This window comes from Oryx dammah, unplaced genomic scaffold (assembly GCF_014754425.2).
Source record: "Oryx dammah isolate SB20612 unplaced genomic scaffold, SCBI_Odam_1.1 HiC_scaffold_1, whole genome shotgun sequence".
Taxonomy (NCBI): domain Eukaryota; kingdom Metazoa; phylum Chordata; class Mammalia; order Artiodactyla; family Bovidae; genus Oryx; species Oryx dammah.
In genome coordinates, this window is record NW_024070185.1 from 66,487,619 (window position 1) to 66,503,752 (window position 16,134).

The 16,134-nt window shown below is 43.6% G+C and overlaps 1 non-coding gene across 1 annotated transcript; it reads left to right on the forward strand.

Moving 5' to 3' along the window:
- The first annotated feature begins 2,156 nt into the window (after positions 1 to 2,156).
- Positions 2,157 to 2,229, forward strand: TRNAC-ACA. Its single transcript has one exon. It is a non-coding gene; the product is annotated as a tRNA-Cys (tRNA).
- Positions 2,230 to 16,134: the final 13,905 nt, after the last annotated feature.

Genomic DNA, 16,134 nt, shown 5'->3' on the forward strand with positions numbered 1-16,134 from the left:
GCTTGGTCACATCTAGATATAAAACCTGAAAGACCTCATGTCTCTGTAGCTAAGCTTTTGCATCTGTGAGATGGGTTTATGAGAAGGCTCACTACAAAGGATTTTTAAAGAGCTTTGCTGATACAGAATTGATATTCAATAAATGGCTCATGTTCGAAGTGTATAATTGATATGTTTTGACATGTGTATGCACTTATAAAAGTATCATCATGATCAAGATAATGAACATAGTCATTAACTTCCTTGGCAGTGCTATGTCAAACTCCACCCCCACCCTTTCCCCAGGCAAACACTGATGTGTGTTCTGTCACTATAGATTCATTTGCATGTTTTACAACTTTATATAAGTGGAATCATGCAATATGCACTTTTTGACTTCTTTCAGTCAATATAATTATTCTGAGATTCATTTATATTATTGTATATATCAATAGTTCATTCATTTTTGTCACTGAAGTCCAGTTAATTGCCTGTTTTTTTTTTATAAATAATTTTTTGGTATCATATCTATCTAAGAAATATTTGACTTAAATCCAAAATCACAACTATTTTCTCTTCTTTTCTTCTAGAAACTTAAATTTAGATTTAACATTTAGATCTTGTCCCCAAGTTTTTCATTAAATTCAAATAATTTCTAATTTGCATTTCAATTTATTTTTTGATCTAAGCATGACTCAAAGGAACAATCTAGTAAGCAAATGCTGCTGCTGCTGCTGCTAAGTCACTTCAGTCATGTCCGACTCTGTGCGACCCCGTAGATGGCAGCCCACCAGGCTCCCCCGTCCCTGGGATTCTCAAGGCAAGAACAATGGAGTGGCTTGCCATTTCCTTCTCCAGTGCATGAAAGTGACAAGTGAAAGTGAAGTCGCTCAGTCGTCCGACTTTTAGCGACCCCATGGACTGCAGCCCACCAGGCTCTTCCATCCATGGGATTTTCCAGGCAAGAGTACTGGAGTGGGTTGCTGTTGCCTTCTCCAAATATCCTTCTGTTAATTGATTTTTTATCTAATTTCACAATTGTCAGAGATCCTACTTGGTATGACTTAAATTCTTTTAGATGTATTGAGACACTTTTAATAACCCAGAATACAGCCTAGTTTGGTAAATTATTCTGTGTGCACTTGAGAAGAATGGTACTCTGCTGTTGGATAATGTTGGATAAAATATTCTATAAATTTAAATTAGGTCAAGTTGGCTAATAGGATTGTTCGAGTCTTTCATATTCCTAGTGATTTTCTTTTTACTTGTTTGGTCAATTATTGAGAGAAGGGTATTGAAATCACCAAACATAAAGTGGATTTATTTGTCAGTTTTTGCTGCATGTATTTTGGAACTCTGTTATTAGGTGCATAAACATATAGAATTGTCATGTCCTCTTGATGAATTAACTTCTTTAGTATGTTAAAAATAACTCTCTTCTTTCCTGCTAATATTCTTTTCTTTGAAATCTGTGTGTCTGAGAGTAATGTAGCTACTCTAGAGTTTTCTTTTGTTGCTGTTTTGTTTTTTGCTATTTGTTTGCTATTTATTGAATCTGTGTGCAATGCAGGAGACCTGGGTTCACTCCCTGGATTGGGAAGATCCCTTGGAGGAGGAAATGGCAACCCATTCTAGCATTTTTATCTGGAAAATTCCATCAACAGGGGAACATGGTGGGCACAGTCCATAGGGTCACAAAGAGTCAGACGTGAGTGAGCATGTACAAATACACATGGCTTCCAGATCAAGAGAAAGAACGCTTTCCCATTCTATTCTATTCTGGCTAGCAGGAATGCTAGATATACTTTCTGTCACCACATTCTTGAACAGATGCTGACAAACAGACTATTCAAAGGAGAGCCACAGAAAAGTACGGAATCTGGAAGCAAAAACCTAGGAAAACAGTTAATAAAACAGCACAAGTTCAGTCTAGAGAAGAACAAGCAACCATCTTTTGGTAGCTCAAGGGTCCTTATATGAAAGAGGAAGTTGAGTGTGACTTTAGATGGAAGGACTAGGGTCAATGGGTGGATGTTATCTTATAGGGAATCTTATTTTGGCCCAATGGCAATATAGCTAGTTTCTTGAATGGTCAAAATTAGTGGTGTATAAATATTTTTAAACACCTGTTGTTGTTTTGTTTTGTTTTTTAATGAATGCCTTCAACCATGGAGGCTTCCCTGGTGGCTCAGATGGTAAAGCGTCTGCCTACAATGCAGGAGACCCGGGTTCGATCCCTGGGTCAGGAAGATCCTCTGGAGAAGGAAATGGCACCCCACTCCAGTACTCTTGCTTGGAAAATCCCATGGATGGAGAAGCCTGGTAGGCTACAGTCTATGGGGTCTCAAAGAATCGGACACGACTGAGCGGCTTCACTTCAACCATGGTTTGATAAATTCAATGTTTTGTCAAAATTCAATGACATATGCTGTAGTATTTTTTTTTTTTTGTTAATTCAATAAAGTCCATTTTAAATTTAAATGTTACATCTCTCTCCTTCCCCTCAGCTCAGGTTTGGCCTAGCTCAGGATCTTAAGTGTGATGGGCCTATAGTTTATGCTTTTGCTCCCTCTCTAGGTTGTTCCTGTTGCTGTTATTGCTGCTGTCAGAGACTGATACAAGAGGACAAAATATATTGGAAGAGGTGGTCTTGACTATATGGTCCCTAGGTTGGTCTGGTTCTTCTGCTGTTGGTGGCATCCCTAATCCAGTGATGGCTGTGGGAATTGTAAGCCTAGGTTTTGGGGGGTTAGTATTTGGTTTCCTCAGTAATTATGGATGCCTCAGGGGGGAGCTCTCATGTTTCCTGGGAGAAGCAAGAAGCAGGGAGCTGTCATGCTCCCAAACCCTTTTCATAGGGCTGACAGTGTTCTCATTTGAATGTTCAGATGGATTCCTGAAACTTCTGAGTTTTTCTTGGAGTGGAAACTGTCCCATTTTTTTCCCCAGGAGCACCACCACCCCCACACATATCCATATTAAATTTCCTGATTTAGACCTATTCTAGCAAGCCACTTTCTGTAAGAAATGTCCAGGAAGGAATCTGGCACCCTCTGTATCATCCTAAACTTCAAAATACTCATGTCAGTTTCCCTTCATCACTCCTGGGCAGCACCTCTGTGGACTTGATGTATTGTATAGCTCGATAAGTATCCAGCCTGGGAGTGAAAGCTTGGTGTCCATTCCTGCAGGTATATTTCATTAGCTACACTGATTCTCCTGAAACTTCCTTGCATAGCCTGGTGTGTGGCTAAAACTGAGTTTAAGGGCATACAACTTAAATAATTTCACATTCAGCTTCCCTTTTTAGCCTCTTCTTATATAAATTGGGTGGAGTAGGAATTGGCAACATACTCCAATATTCTTGCCTGGAAAGTTCCATGGACAGAGGAGCCTGGCAGGCTACCGTCTACGGGGTCCCAGTGTCGAACAAGACTGAGCACAATGCATGCCCGCATAGAGACTGAGGATGGGTTGTGAGGAGCAAAGTGGAATTAGAGACTGTGGTAGGTGGTTACAAGGCTGCCTCATCACTTCTTTATTAGCTCAGACCCCAAATGTGGGAGGCTTCTTCCAGAACACTAAGGACAGTCTCCTCTTTCCTTTCTTTAGTTTTGGGCTTTGGTCATCAACTCCATGAAACAACTTATTGCTTAGGAATAGGGCACACATTGGAAGGTTTTACAATAGTTAAAGTTGTCCCTAGAGAGACTGAACTGCCCTGAAAAGTAGAGAGCTTCTTGATTTTTCACTAAGTGTGTTGTGAATGGAATTAGTGTTCATAAAGAATATGAAAAGGTAGCACCTTCAACATCTTTTCCCATTCTAACATTTCTAGATATAAACAGGTTATTGAGTTTTGTTTGTTTTCTGTGAGGGAGAAGTTAGGAAAAAATAACCATTGAATTCTGAATCCTTGTATCATTTAATGACTTTGTAAACATTTATTGGGTGCCCATTTAGTGCCAGGCACTGTTAAGATACTGTACACACTAATAAAAGGCAAAAATAGAAGTCAAGTGTAATAAAAATAGAGAGGTACCTCCAACCCAATGAACTGCCTATATTCTCTTTTTCCCTAGATATTTTCCTCAGTGAGATGCTATATTACATTGGCAACTATGTGTTATATAAAGAATTATACACTGGAGCATAGCGCCTGCCATCTAGGACTTATGATAAAATTAGAGGTAAGACTAATACATAGATATACATTTTATAAAAATCAAATGACTACACCTTTATTTGCAGCCCCAAAGCCATTCATTCATGATTGTCAACAAGATTCTACAGAAAATGAATTTGAGGAGACTAACTATCAATGAAACTAGAATAGTCAGAGGAAGCTCAGTAGAGGAGATGAGACTCAAGCATATGAACAATCTCAGAATACTGTCCCCTCCCTTCTTCAGGAAGAGCCTGAAGAGCCATAATTTCAAGAGTCCTGAATCTTTCGTGGGAACATCCGATTCTCTAGATAATGAGCTTTTGGAGGAAAGCATAGCATTTTCCCTCATGTTTGGGTAGGAGAAGCCAAAGAGTTTAAAATAAGATTTTTCCAAGATGGTCTCTGTGGGTGATGTGAATAGCAACTTAACCAGCTCTGTTATTAAGTAAAGATCACTTTAGGTGAGCGGAAGTGGCTGTTCTATAAAAATGTAATCTCTGAGTCATTCTGTGAGCACGCAGGCCTGAGTGCTGAGCCTCAAGTTCCAAGAGCACACTCCTCTCCAGTATGTAGCAAGTGTGGCAATGCTCTTATTATACTGTCCACCCTCCCCGACTCCCGTCTGTGTTGTGAGCAAAGAGTGGAAAGTGATCTCTTGTCCATGAACTGGAAAAGTATCTGGATAATTTATTTCAATGATATTTGGAAGTAGACAAGAATCAAAGCTGTCTGACTAGTGATATTAAGTGGAACCCCCCTCCAAAGGTACAATTACACATTTTGTTGGTTAGTCACTTTGTCGTGTCTGACTCGTTTGGGACCCCATGGCCAACTCTTTTGTGATCCCATGGACTGTAGCCCACCAGGCTCCTCTGTCCATGGGATTTTCCCAGGCAAGAATACTGGAGTGGGTTGCCATTTCCTCTCCAACAATTACACATACTTATCACTGAATTTTATAGGAATGGATGAGAGAGGTATCTCTATTCCAAAATACTGACCTTCCATAGCAGTAAGGTTCCACAGTGCCTGAAACTCCAATGCTATCAAGCTCTTTTGTTTTCTATGGCCAAGCAAATAATCCCTTCTGAACTGCTAGGGAGAAGTTAAACCTGCTTGCACTAGTTGTCTTGGGGAGAAAAGCATAGGAGGTACAGTGAAGGCAACATGTTACAGTCTGAGAAAAACATCAATTCACTTAAAATATACCTCTTTGAGAAACGGGCTGAAAATAGAATTCAATACCAATGTAGTCCAATAGGACCTTCTAAGGGGATGTTTGGTAAATCTTACTTTTGAAAGACAAGGAAGAGTGGAAGCTGTTTTTCGTTTTGTTCCCCCACCCCACCCCCACCCCCGCCCCAAGGAACTCTCTTCTCTAGAGTACTTCCATGGGCCTTCTAGACAAAGAATGTCTCCTTCCTTGGGGCTTCTGCAGTTCTTTGTTTATTTCTTCAGTTGACACTTTCTTCCCCTGAGCATGTATGCAAGTGGAGCATGTTCATGACCATTTTCCTGCTAGACCATGATTATCAAAGATTGTAAAGGCCTGTCTGTGGTCAGGAACATTACCTTTGTCATCTCTGTGTCTTCCAACGGATTAATACTCATTCATTCTGTTACCTGTCGTGGAGTCATCAGGGCAGATGATCATTTAGTCTAATACAATTATCCATCCTAAGCAGATCCCTGCTTAGGAGAAGGCACTGGCTCCCTACACCAGTACACTTGCCTGGAAAATCCCATGGACGGAAGAGTCTGATAGGTTGTATAGGTTGCTATCCATGGGCTCGCTAAGAGTTGGACACAACTGAGCGACTTCACTTTCCCTTGTCACTTTCACGCATTGGAGAAGGAAATAGCAACCCACTCCAGTGTTCTTGCCTGGAGAATCCCAGGGATGGGGGAGCCTGGTGGAGTCTATGAGGTCACACAGAGTCAGACACAACTGAAGCGACTTAGCAGCAGTAGCAAGCAGATCCCTAAAAACACAATTTGATTCTAATCTCATAGAATTTCCAGAAGAGAAAGATTCGTTTAAAAAGAAGTGGTAAATATCTAGAGGTTGGTAAAACAAAATAACAGGCAATGTCTCTCCCACCAACTCTTTTTTTTTTTCTCTCTCTCTGTCTAGGGCTATTAGGAAAGCCTTCACAGAGTTTTCTGAAAGTTCTTGACTGTGAAATAGAAACTGCTCTAGAGCTCCCTGGCACTCATAAGGACTCTCCTGTGAGAGATGATGATTGGCTCCAAACAGCATGACCAGGAGAAAGTGGGGCCCGAGAGCCGGGTGTGACACTCTGTAAATGCTGGTCCACAGGGCCAGGGAAATCAGGAAGAAGTGATTAAGGCAGTTGCGAGCCAATCAGAAAGTAGTAGTTAGGTTTCCAATTAGCTGGGAAAGTGTGGTTTCAAGTGGTCCATGGACTCTTTATACCTGGAAGTCTTGAAAAATGATAGACTGTCAACTGATAGACTGTCAATCCTCAGGAAGTGTTTGATCAAGGGCAACAAGACTTTGGGTTTTGGGTTGGGTGGAGTTTATGCTGAATTCTATATCCTACTTCTAGGAGGATAATCGAGACCACCAAACAGGAGGATAAAGGACTGCATGACTGATAGAACAGGCTCTCATAAATACTGAATGAATGAATGTATACAGTTAAGGGTAAAGATGAAAGCAGAAGACTTGTGCCATAGACTGAGATAACTCAGCATATGAAGAAGGGGATGAAACAAAAGTTGTGTATCTTGGACAAATTTGTCATCAAGATTGATCCTAAAGACATGGATCTGGCTGTCAAGCAAAAGAACTAAAGGAGTTAGGCCCATTCCCCTCATTCTTATATTAAGTGAGTAACTTAATCCTAACCCCCACCAACTGGTGCATACAAGGTTCTCATTGTACTGCAGCTTCAGTCACCATTAGACTCGGACTGACCCCAACCAGACTGGGAAGATGAACACCTGTGGGTACTCAGTTGTGAGTAGCCAAGAATGAAACAGGAACCAACAGGGCACAATGCCTGAAGCAAATGATTAAAGAGTGAAAATGGGATCAATTGGCTTTTCGAAGATTAACACATGGCTACTGAGGTTTCTCCTCCCACTGAATTGACCAACTGTCCTGAGATCATATCAGTGCAGCCCAAGTCCTCAACGGAAAAATCTAAATCCAAAGACTGGTTGTTTAAAGCACTGATGATTTCAAAAGATCAAGCACCAAAGAAGAGGTCACTGAGGTCTCACTGCTAAGGGTCTAGTGTGTTAGCTTGTTTTCTAATATCTGAGTTTTAGAAGAAGTGGCCAGAGAAGTTACTGCTCCATTCACAGAGACACATGGGATCCTGGAAACTCTCCATTACTTGGCCTGCTTGGTTGGATAAATAAAGAAGCCTACTTACCTTTTTGTGCGTATCATGGTAACACAGTCAATAAGTACAGTGCCTTCTGCAGACCCCTCTTGATCCACTCTCCTCCCTTTTTCACTTGCTCTGTGCCTGGGGACAGGACATTGACTTTCATTAACAGGTCCCCTGCAGGATGAATTCAACTTCACTGGGTGACAAGAGGAAGAGGTGTTTGTTCCCTCAGCTCCCTCTATCCTTTTGGGCTGGTGGTGCGTGGCTCACTTGCCCAGAGTTCTCAAGTGCTGTCTGACACACAGTGTTTTCCAGAAACTGCTTACCCCCACTCCCTGTACCTTTTTCAGGCCTAGTGGGGCTGTTAGAGTTCCAACGTTTGTCCCACCTAAGTATTATCTATAGAGTTTTCCCTGAAACCTACCTACCCTTGTGTAGATTGTCTTTACATTAAACTTTTTTTCAACCATTTTAATGGACCATTCATTTTCATGGACTCTGCCTGGTAGTCTGAAGCATAGGCAGGATCACCTCGTGGGCCAGTTCACTGTGTTAGCCTGTCCACACGTGGGTCTGCCCTGCCTGATGAGCCCCACCTCTCAGAAGGAATGAGACCGGGAAGGGCTTAGTGAAAATCCATTCACACAGCCTGAAAACCACCTTAATACACACCCTTCTGTACCCAAGCGTGTAATCTTCACCATTCAATAACGAAATTTATAGCTATGCCTGTTTAGTGTTTTGCGTTCAAATGCTTATGGAGCCTGAATTTCCTCAACTATAAACTCTAGATTCCAGCATGTGTCTCAGAGGATTCTAAAGAGGATAACTGAGTAGGAACAGCCTGATGTCACCAACAAGTAAGTGGTAGAAACAATTTAAAACTATGACCTCTGACTGGAAACCCAAAGGCCTTTCCACCAAACCATATCACCTTTATACTGCTGGCAAGCATAGTTTTGACTGAACATCAGGGAGATAGCGTATGCTAACCTGTAGGTCCTTGGGAGGGTATGAAAGAAGCAGAAGAGCTTCCTGCACTTTTGGAGTTTTAAAGTACTTTTTGTTTCTTCCACTGGATGAAAAGGACAGTCACATGTTCATAAGCCATTGCACCTGCAAATGGAAGATCATTAGGAACCCAGAGAGTAAAACAACAATAGTGATCTTCACCATTGTACTGATTGCTGATCATATGAGAACTCTTTTATAGAGAGTTTATTACTCTTTTAATGAGAAAACTATTCCTAAAATCAGCTCCATGAGGTTGATATCATTGTCCACTCTGCAGAAATATAGAAGTGGAAATCAGTCATCATGCAGTCACTAAACAGAGTCAAAAAAATGCAACCCAGTTCTGTTCAGTTCCAAAACCTGGGGCCTGGAGCCTTCCCTACCATATTTATGTTTTATTTCTGCTCTATCTTCTTTTCCAGAGAAGATAGGAGTCACAAAAGACATGCTCCAGGGAACTATTTCACCGTTCTTTTTGAAGTGCATTAAGTCTTCCAAAGATACCCGAGCATTAGGAAGTGACCATTTCTACATCACAAGTGGAAGCTGGTGGTGTCCTTTTCATTTAAACTAAGCCGACTTCCCCCGGAGGAGAAAACTCCCCCTTGCTGAGTTTTGAAAGAATAATGATGTCTGGACTTCATACTCTTTGGCACATTCTGGTCCCCCTCCCACACTGAGGAGGACTAGGCTAACTGCTCAGGCTCGGGTTTCTACACATGTCTGGCCGTTTCTACTGATTAATCATTGGAAAGAGATGACTAGCAATTGCCCCTCCATGATAATTACCAAATTCCTATATGGGGAGGGGAGAGATTCCATGAGGGCTTCATAAATATCAAATGGGGCTTCTGCATCTTTGCAGGATGTGGTTTGATGTTTTGGCAGCCTCTGGCCACATCTCAAGTCTCCTTTAACCTGGTACTTTCATAGTCCAGGGTATTGGACCAATCAGCAGAGAAGATGGGAGAGCTATGGCCATAGGAGATGTCTCATTTGTGGTGGATGGCACATTACACACCAAAGACCTTTCTCTCTGCAAATCCCTCCTTCTTCTCCATAGTACAGAGGTCCATGGGGAAGAGTCGAATAAGCTTTCTCTGGTTTCTACTTTTTTTTCGCCAGGGTCAACCACTCCTGCTGAAAACAGTGTTTGGACTCAGAGCGTGAGATAAATTACTCAGAGCAGCCGACTCCTTCATGTAAATAATTTAGCTTAATGAATAAGTGAAAGTCTACCGTCTGTTTGGTGGCCCTGGCAGCTCATTCATCTCCTGTCTCCTCAGCTCATCAAGCTGTGCCCTGCTGCCAGGTCTCCTCCAAGGCTGATGGCCTTTTCCTGTCCTGTCACAACAAACAGCATTTTGGAAGAGAAAGCCCTTTCAAGTGTTTCCTCCTTGTCTTCGCAGTCACCCAGAAGAGTCATTGAAACAAGCAGCCAATTTGCAGCAGGGCCCTGTGTGTGTGGGCCAGGTCAGGGGCTGGGCCCCTCCTGACTGGGGCAGATCCTCAGAGAGATGACTGGGTGGAAGACAAGGGAGGGGGCATCCAGGGAGAGCTGCAAAGAAACCCGGGGAAGCTTGGGAAGAGATCTGAGAGGCTGGCCAACACTGGGACAGGAAGAAACAGTGGGCACTAAATACCACCTGGAGGAGGAGAGGCAAGAAGGCCACTCAGCTAAGCGGAGACTGGCATCAGGCAGTACCTAACCTTGTGCTGGGAGTTTGGGAGTCATGCACCCAGGCTCTGAGCTCACCACCTAGACAAGTCACTCCCCTTCCCAAACCCAGTGTCCTGCCTCCTGTAAGGAGGCGGGGGAAGCCACCTACATGATATTCCACTGAGGCAGGAGATAGATGGTCCCCAGGCTAGGCATTGGGCTGCCCTTATGGCTCAGACAGTAAAGAATCTCCCTGCAATGCAGGAGACCTGGGTTCTGTCTCTGGGTCTGGAAGATTCCCTGGAGAAGGGAATGGCAACCCACTCCAGTATTCTTGACTGGAGAATCCCATGGACAGAGGAGCCTGGTGGGCTAGAGTCCATGGGGTTGCAAAGAGTCGGAGATGACTGAGTGACTGCTGCTGCTGCTGCTGCTGTTGCTAAGTCGCTTCAGTCATGTCTGACTCTGTGTGACCCCATAGACGGCAGGCCACCAGGCTCCCCCATTCTCCAAGCAAGAACACTGGAATGGGTTGCCATTTCCTGCTCCAATGCATGAAAGTGAAAAGTCAAAGTGAAGTCGTTCAGTCATGTCCAACTCTTAGCGACCCCATGGACTGCAGCTTACCAGGCTCCTCCGCCCATGGGATTTTCCAGGCAAGAGTACTGGAGTGGACACCTTAAGATAACAGTCATGGCAGAAACAGAGAGTGGGTAAGCCCTGTTTGAGTAAAGGATCAGGAGATCATATATTTCCCCTCCTTGGGACAAGGGAGACATTTCACATTCAAAGACTCCTTGAGGGTTACAAGGAGGGGGCACCAACCCATAATATGTGATGCTAAGTGTGTCCCATAGGCCTCTAGGCTGGAATCCATCTCAGAAAAATTTGCACACGCGTGTTGGGGAGGGTCTTAGGGAAGATCAGGTGTGAAAATATTAATAGAAACCAGGTCATTGCCTAAAAGTAAACAAAGTCCTGGAAGAACTGCCTTATATAAATGACTTAACTGTCTCTTTTTAGTGCTCCTCCTCACTAGAGGGGACATCCATACCCTTTCTCTCAGGTGTGCATCTCTGTCTTGATTCTATCTTATTTAAATAGATTCTCTGTGCGCTCTCCACTTGCTGTTGTGTCTCAAATAATAAACTTCATACATGCATTTATCATTTTTGCCTCCGTGGTAAATGCATTTTTCAGTGGGGGCAAAAATTCAGGGCAAAATAGCTTCTAGCCTCGAACCCTTGCTGGTCTGGTGGTTAGGATTCCTGGTTCCATCCAGGCTACCCAGGTTCAATTTCTGGGCAGGCAATTAGGATCTCTCCTCAAACCACTGCTCACTGCTGCGTCGCTGAGATCACTACTAAGTGCAGGCAGCGGGGAGTCTTGGGCACACAGGACTCATCAGATACCCATAATAACACAAGGAGTGGGAGGCAGGTGGATGGGTGCACTGATGTTCTTTGAGCTTCTTTTGGCTCTAAAGCACTGGGACCCATCTCCCCTAAGCTTGGCAGAGATAGGAAGCCCAAGAGTATACGCACATCCATTAAAAAAATAAATGTTCCTGTTTGAAGAGTCGTCAGAGCTGGGCCATCCATCCTTTAATAGAATAACCATGTGCTCACTTCTGAGACCACAGATGGCTGCTGTCCCCATCAGTTGCCCTCCAGGACCATGCCAAGGAGGGTGCAGGCAGAGACCAGCTCTGGGCAGGGAAATTCACTCCTATACCAAAGAGGGCTGTTCCTACCAGTACCAATCCCAGCCCACAACTACAATCCAATTAAAGTAATTGTCGCCTAAACGGCCCTAGCAGAAGACAGGCGGCAGACAAGGAGGGCAGAGGGAGGGGAGCAGCATCCTTCAAGGAAACCGGATGGCTCAAAAATGCAAGAAACAATTTCTCTAGATGGAAAATGAATGCAATGAATCTGAGTGCGGCAGGAAATCTTATGAGAAAATAAGACTTTGGGAGGATTTATTGAAAGACATAATTGCAACAAGTATATTGATTTTACATAGATAAGAAAACAAATGTTGGCAGGGATTGAATTTGGTTTATTACATTTATTTCCCCACAGAGTTAATGCATTTAAAGACATAGTTTATTTTTCAAATGGAGAAACATTGTTTTCAGAGACCTTTATTAGGTTCCTGCTGGTTTCCCTGACTTCTCTTTCCAAGAAAATTGGTTTGTAGGTGAGCTGGGGGAGGAAAGACATGAGGGTCCTCTGGTTTCTCAGAGGTTCCAGAAATGCAAGCTGTTGGTACTTCCCAAGTAGGGTAGAATCACAGGTAGTCACTTCCTGTTCTGTGTCCTGACTCCCACCAGGAGGGGAGCCACTGGCACTAGGGTGCAGAGAGAAGTCAGGACCATGATTACATCATCATCCTCCTCAAGACACTTGCTCTTTGGAAAAAAAGCTATGACAAACTTAGAAAGCATATTAAAAAGCAGAGACATCATTTTGCCAATAAAGGGCAAAGCTATATTCCCGTAGTCATGCACAGATGTGAGAGCTGGATGGTAAAGAAGGCTGAGCACCGAAGAATTGATGCTTTTGAATTGTGGTGTTGGAGAAGACTTTTGAGAGTCCCTTAGACAGCAAGGAGGTCAAATCGGTCAATCCTAAAGGAAATCCACCCTGAATATGGTCATGTCATCAGTCAGAAACCTTAGGGAAACAGAAACCAGGGGCCCTGGCTTCTGGTGTTCCTTTGAAAATCCTGCACTAATCTCAAAATTGCATTGCTGCCAAGCTGGGTTTGCAGTGTTAATGATAACTACCATTTCTGATGGCCTACAATTTGTCAGGCACTATGTTCATCCTTTCCATGGCTCCATGAGGTAGCTATAATCTCTTATTTTTCAGGTGTGAATATGGGGCCTCTGAGATTAAGAAACTTGACAGTTAGTTTAAACTTGATCTGTTTAGTTCCACAGGCTGTGAGCTTAACTTCCCCTCTGCTCATAGTTCTCAGTTTTGTGCCAGTTCTTATACCAAGGCATCAGTCCCTAGTTCTGTACAGGGAAAGAAACAAGATCTCCAAATCCCAGCAAGGATGGCCCCTTGAATCTGGTGGCTGTGGGCGCAGCTGGATCTAAGGAGAGGCAGGGAAGGAGGGAGATTCCACTGCTGCACTCTGACCCTGCTCCATGAGGAACAATCTCAATGAGGCCAGTGTGTTAGGCTGGGTCAACTGATGGCCACACGCATTCCATCCTCTTCCTATCCCAATAGTGCAGCCATCCTTGGACTTCAGGTTCATCCTTGTGTGAAGCCGACATTTGATAACAATTTGGCAATACTTAGCAGTACTTTGGGGTTTACAAGGTGCTGTATTTTATATATATATATATATGGCTTCCCACGTGGCACTACTGGTTAAGAACCTGCCTGCCAATGCAGGAGACATAAGAGACATGGGTTTGATGCCTGGGTTGGAAAGATCCCCTGGAAGAGGGCACAGCAACCCACTCCAGTATTCTTGCCTGGAGAATCCCATGGACAGAGGAGCCTGGTGGGCTACAGTCCATGGGGCTGCCAAGTGTCAGACACGACTAAAGTGACTGAGCACTCACACATGCATATATATATGTATGTATGCATTTGGCTGCTTCATGCAACATGTGAAATCTTAGTTCCCTGACCAGAACTCAATCCTGCACCCCCTGCAGTGGAAGAGCAAAGATTTAACCACTGGACCACTAGGGAACACCCAGCTGTTATGTTATTTTAACCATCATTTTATTCTTCACTTTCTAAGGCACAAGGTTTACAGAAGGAGAAACTGAGATTCAAAGAAGGTAAGTGTCTTCTCTAAACCGACAGAGCCATTGGCAGGAAGATCTAGGACCAAATCCAGTATCTCCTGAAGAAGCCCTGAGTTCAATGAAACACAGGTCTCGCAAACCTCAGCAGGTTCCTGCTGATTCACATCTGAACTGAAGAAGCAGCCCCACTCTTCCGTAGGCATGCAGGGGCACCTGTAAAGTATTTCCATCCCTCACTTGCCTGATAGCTTTGGCCAGGTAAATTATTCAGAATTAATCCTACTTTCTCCTAAATCCCCCTGCAGCTTTTCACAAGTAACTAATACTTGTCTTAATCACATCCGAGGCACCGCTTTATATGCCACTTGCAACAACATGTTCAATTATGATTGATTGGAATTTAAGTTCTGATTTCTCTTAGAACATAATCAGTCCTGAATGGGAAATTTTTACAGTGACAATTAAAATAATGAAAGTGAACTTTAAATGACATTCAAACGATGTCACCTGGGAATAACTCCACAGTGCCGGCCTCCCGCTGCATTCTGGGAGCTGTGTTACTCAGCAGGCTTCGCTTGCATCTTGCACTACTGTGAATGCATTTGGTGTGGTAGGAGGACTGGGGTTAACCCCTCACTGGCAGCCCTTTTAAAACCCTCTGCACGTTGCCTGCTACTTAATCATGTGTTTCCCTGGGCTGATTTATATTTACATCTAAAAGGCAAGTTAATTGTGCAAATTTGTAAACAGTCACCAAATAACTCCACTGAGGGAACTCCCTTGCTTTGGGAATCATCTTCTAGGAAACATAGAAAAGTATGAAGAGTCTTTCTCAGTCTTGGATCTGGGCCCTTTGAATGCTACTGATCTGAAACACTAAGCCCATGCTGAGGTCCTCCTCCAAGGCGTGGCTTCCAAAACCATTGCTGCTATTGTTCAGCGGCTAAGTCGTGTCCAACTCTTTGAAAACCCATGGACTGAAGCGCACCAGGCTTCCCTGTCCATCACTATCTCCTAGAGTTTGCTCAAATTCATGTCAGTGAAAGCCACTCAACCATCTCATCCTCTGCTGTCCCCTTCCCATTTTGCCTTCAATCTTCCCAGCATCAGAGTCTTTTCCAATGAGTCGGCTTTTCACATCAGGTGGTCAAAGTATTAGAGCTTCAGCTTCAGCATCAGTCCTTCTAATGAATATTCAGGGTTGGTTTCCTTTAGAATTGACTGGTTTGATCTCCTTGCTGTCCGAGGGATTCTCAAGAGTCTTCTCTAGCACCACAGTTCAAAAGCATCAATTCTCTGGTGCTCAACCTTCTTTATGGTCCAACTCTCACATCTGTACATGATTACTGAGTTTAATACAAAACAATGCATCCAATGGGGAGCCAGATGCATCCATATTATCTCTATTAATAGAGAATATGTGTGGTATGATCTTAAGCATTATTCCTATTTGAACTGCTACACACAAAAATAAAATTCCATCTAACATTGTAGGAGGAGAAGGCAGTGGCACCCTACTCCAGTACTCTTGCCTGGAAAATCCCATGGATGGAGGAGCCTGGAAGGCTGCAGTCCATGAGTTCACTGAGGGTCGGACATGACTGAGTGACTTCACTTTCACTTTTCACGTTCATGCGTTGGAGAAGGAAATGGCAACCCACTCCAGTGTTCTTGCCTGGAGAATCCCAGGGACGGGGGAGCCTGGTGGGCTGCCATCTATGGGGTCGCACAGAGTTGGACACAACTGAAGTGACTTAGCAGTAGCAGCAACAACATTATAGGAAATTATGTCCACATCTTAGACTCTTAGAATAACTTGTTCTTCTTCATTGACCCAGGACAACAGGACACCTGTGCCAATCAGGTAGCCCTGGCATTAGAGGCTTCGGAAGTCTAGTTTCATTGGATTCCATCCCTAACAAATCATTTTATCTTCTCCATTGCCTCTTCATCACCCCCTAGGCTTCCCTGCAGGTCTTGTTTAAATTCAGAGTTTGCCTTAACCTGGAATGCCTTCATCCTTCTGTGTATGCTCAGTCATTCAGTCTTGTCTGACTCTTTGCAATCCCGTGGAAAGTAGCCTGCCACACTCCTGTTGTTCATAGAGTTTTTCAGGCAAGAATACTGAAGTAGGTTACCATTTTCCTCCTCCAGGGGAATCTTCCCAACCCAG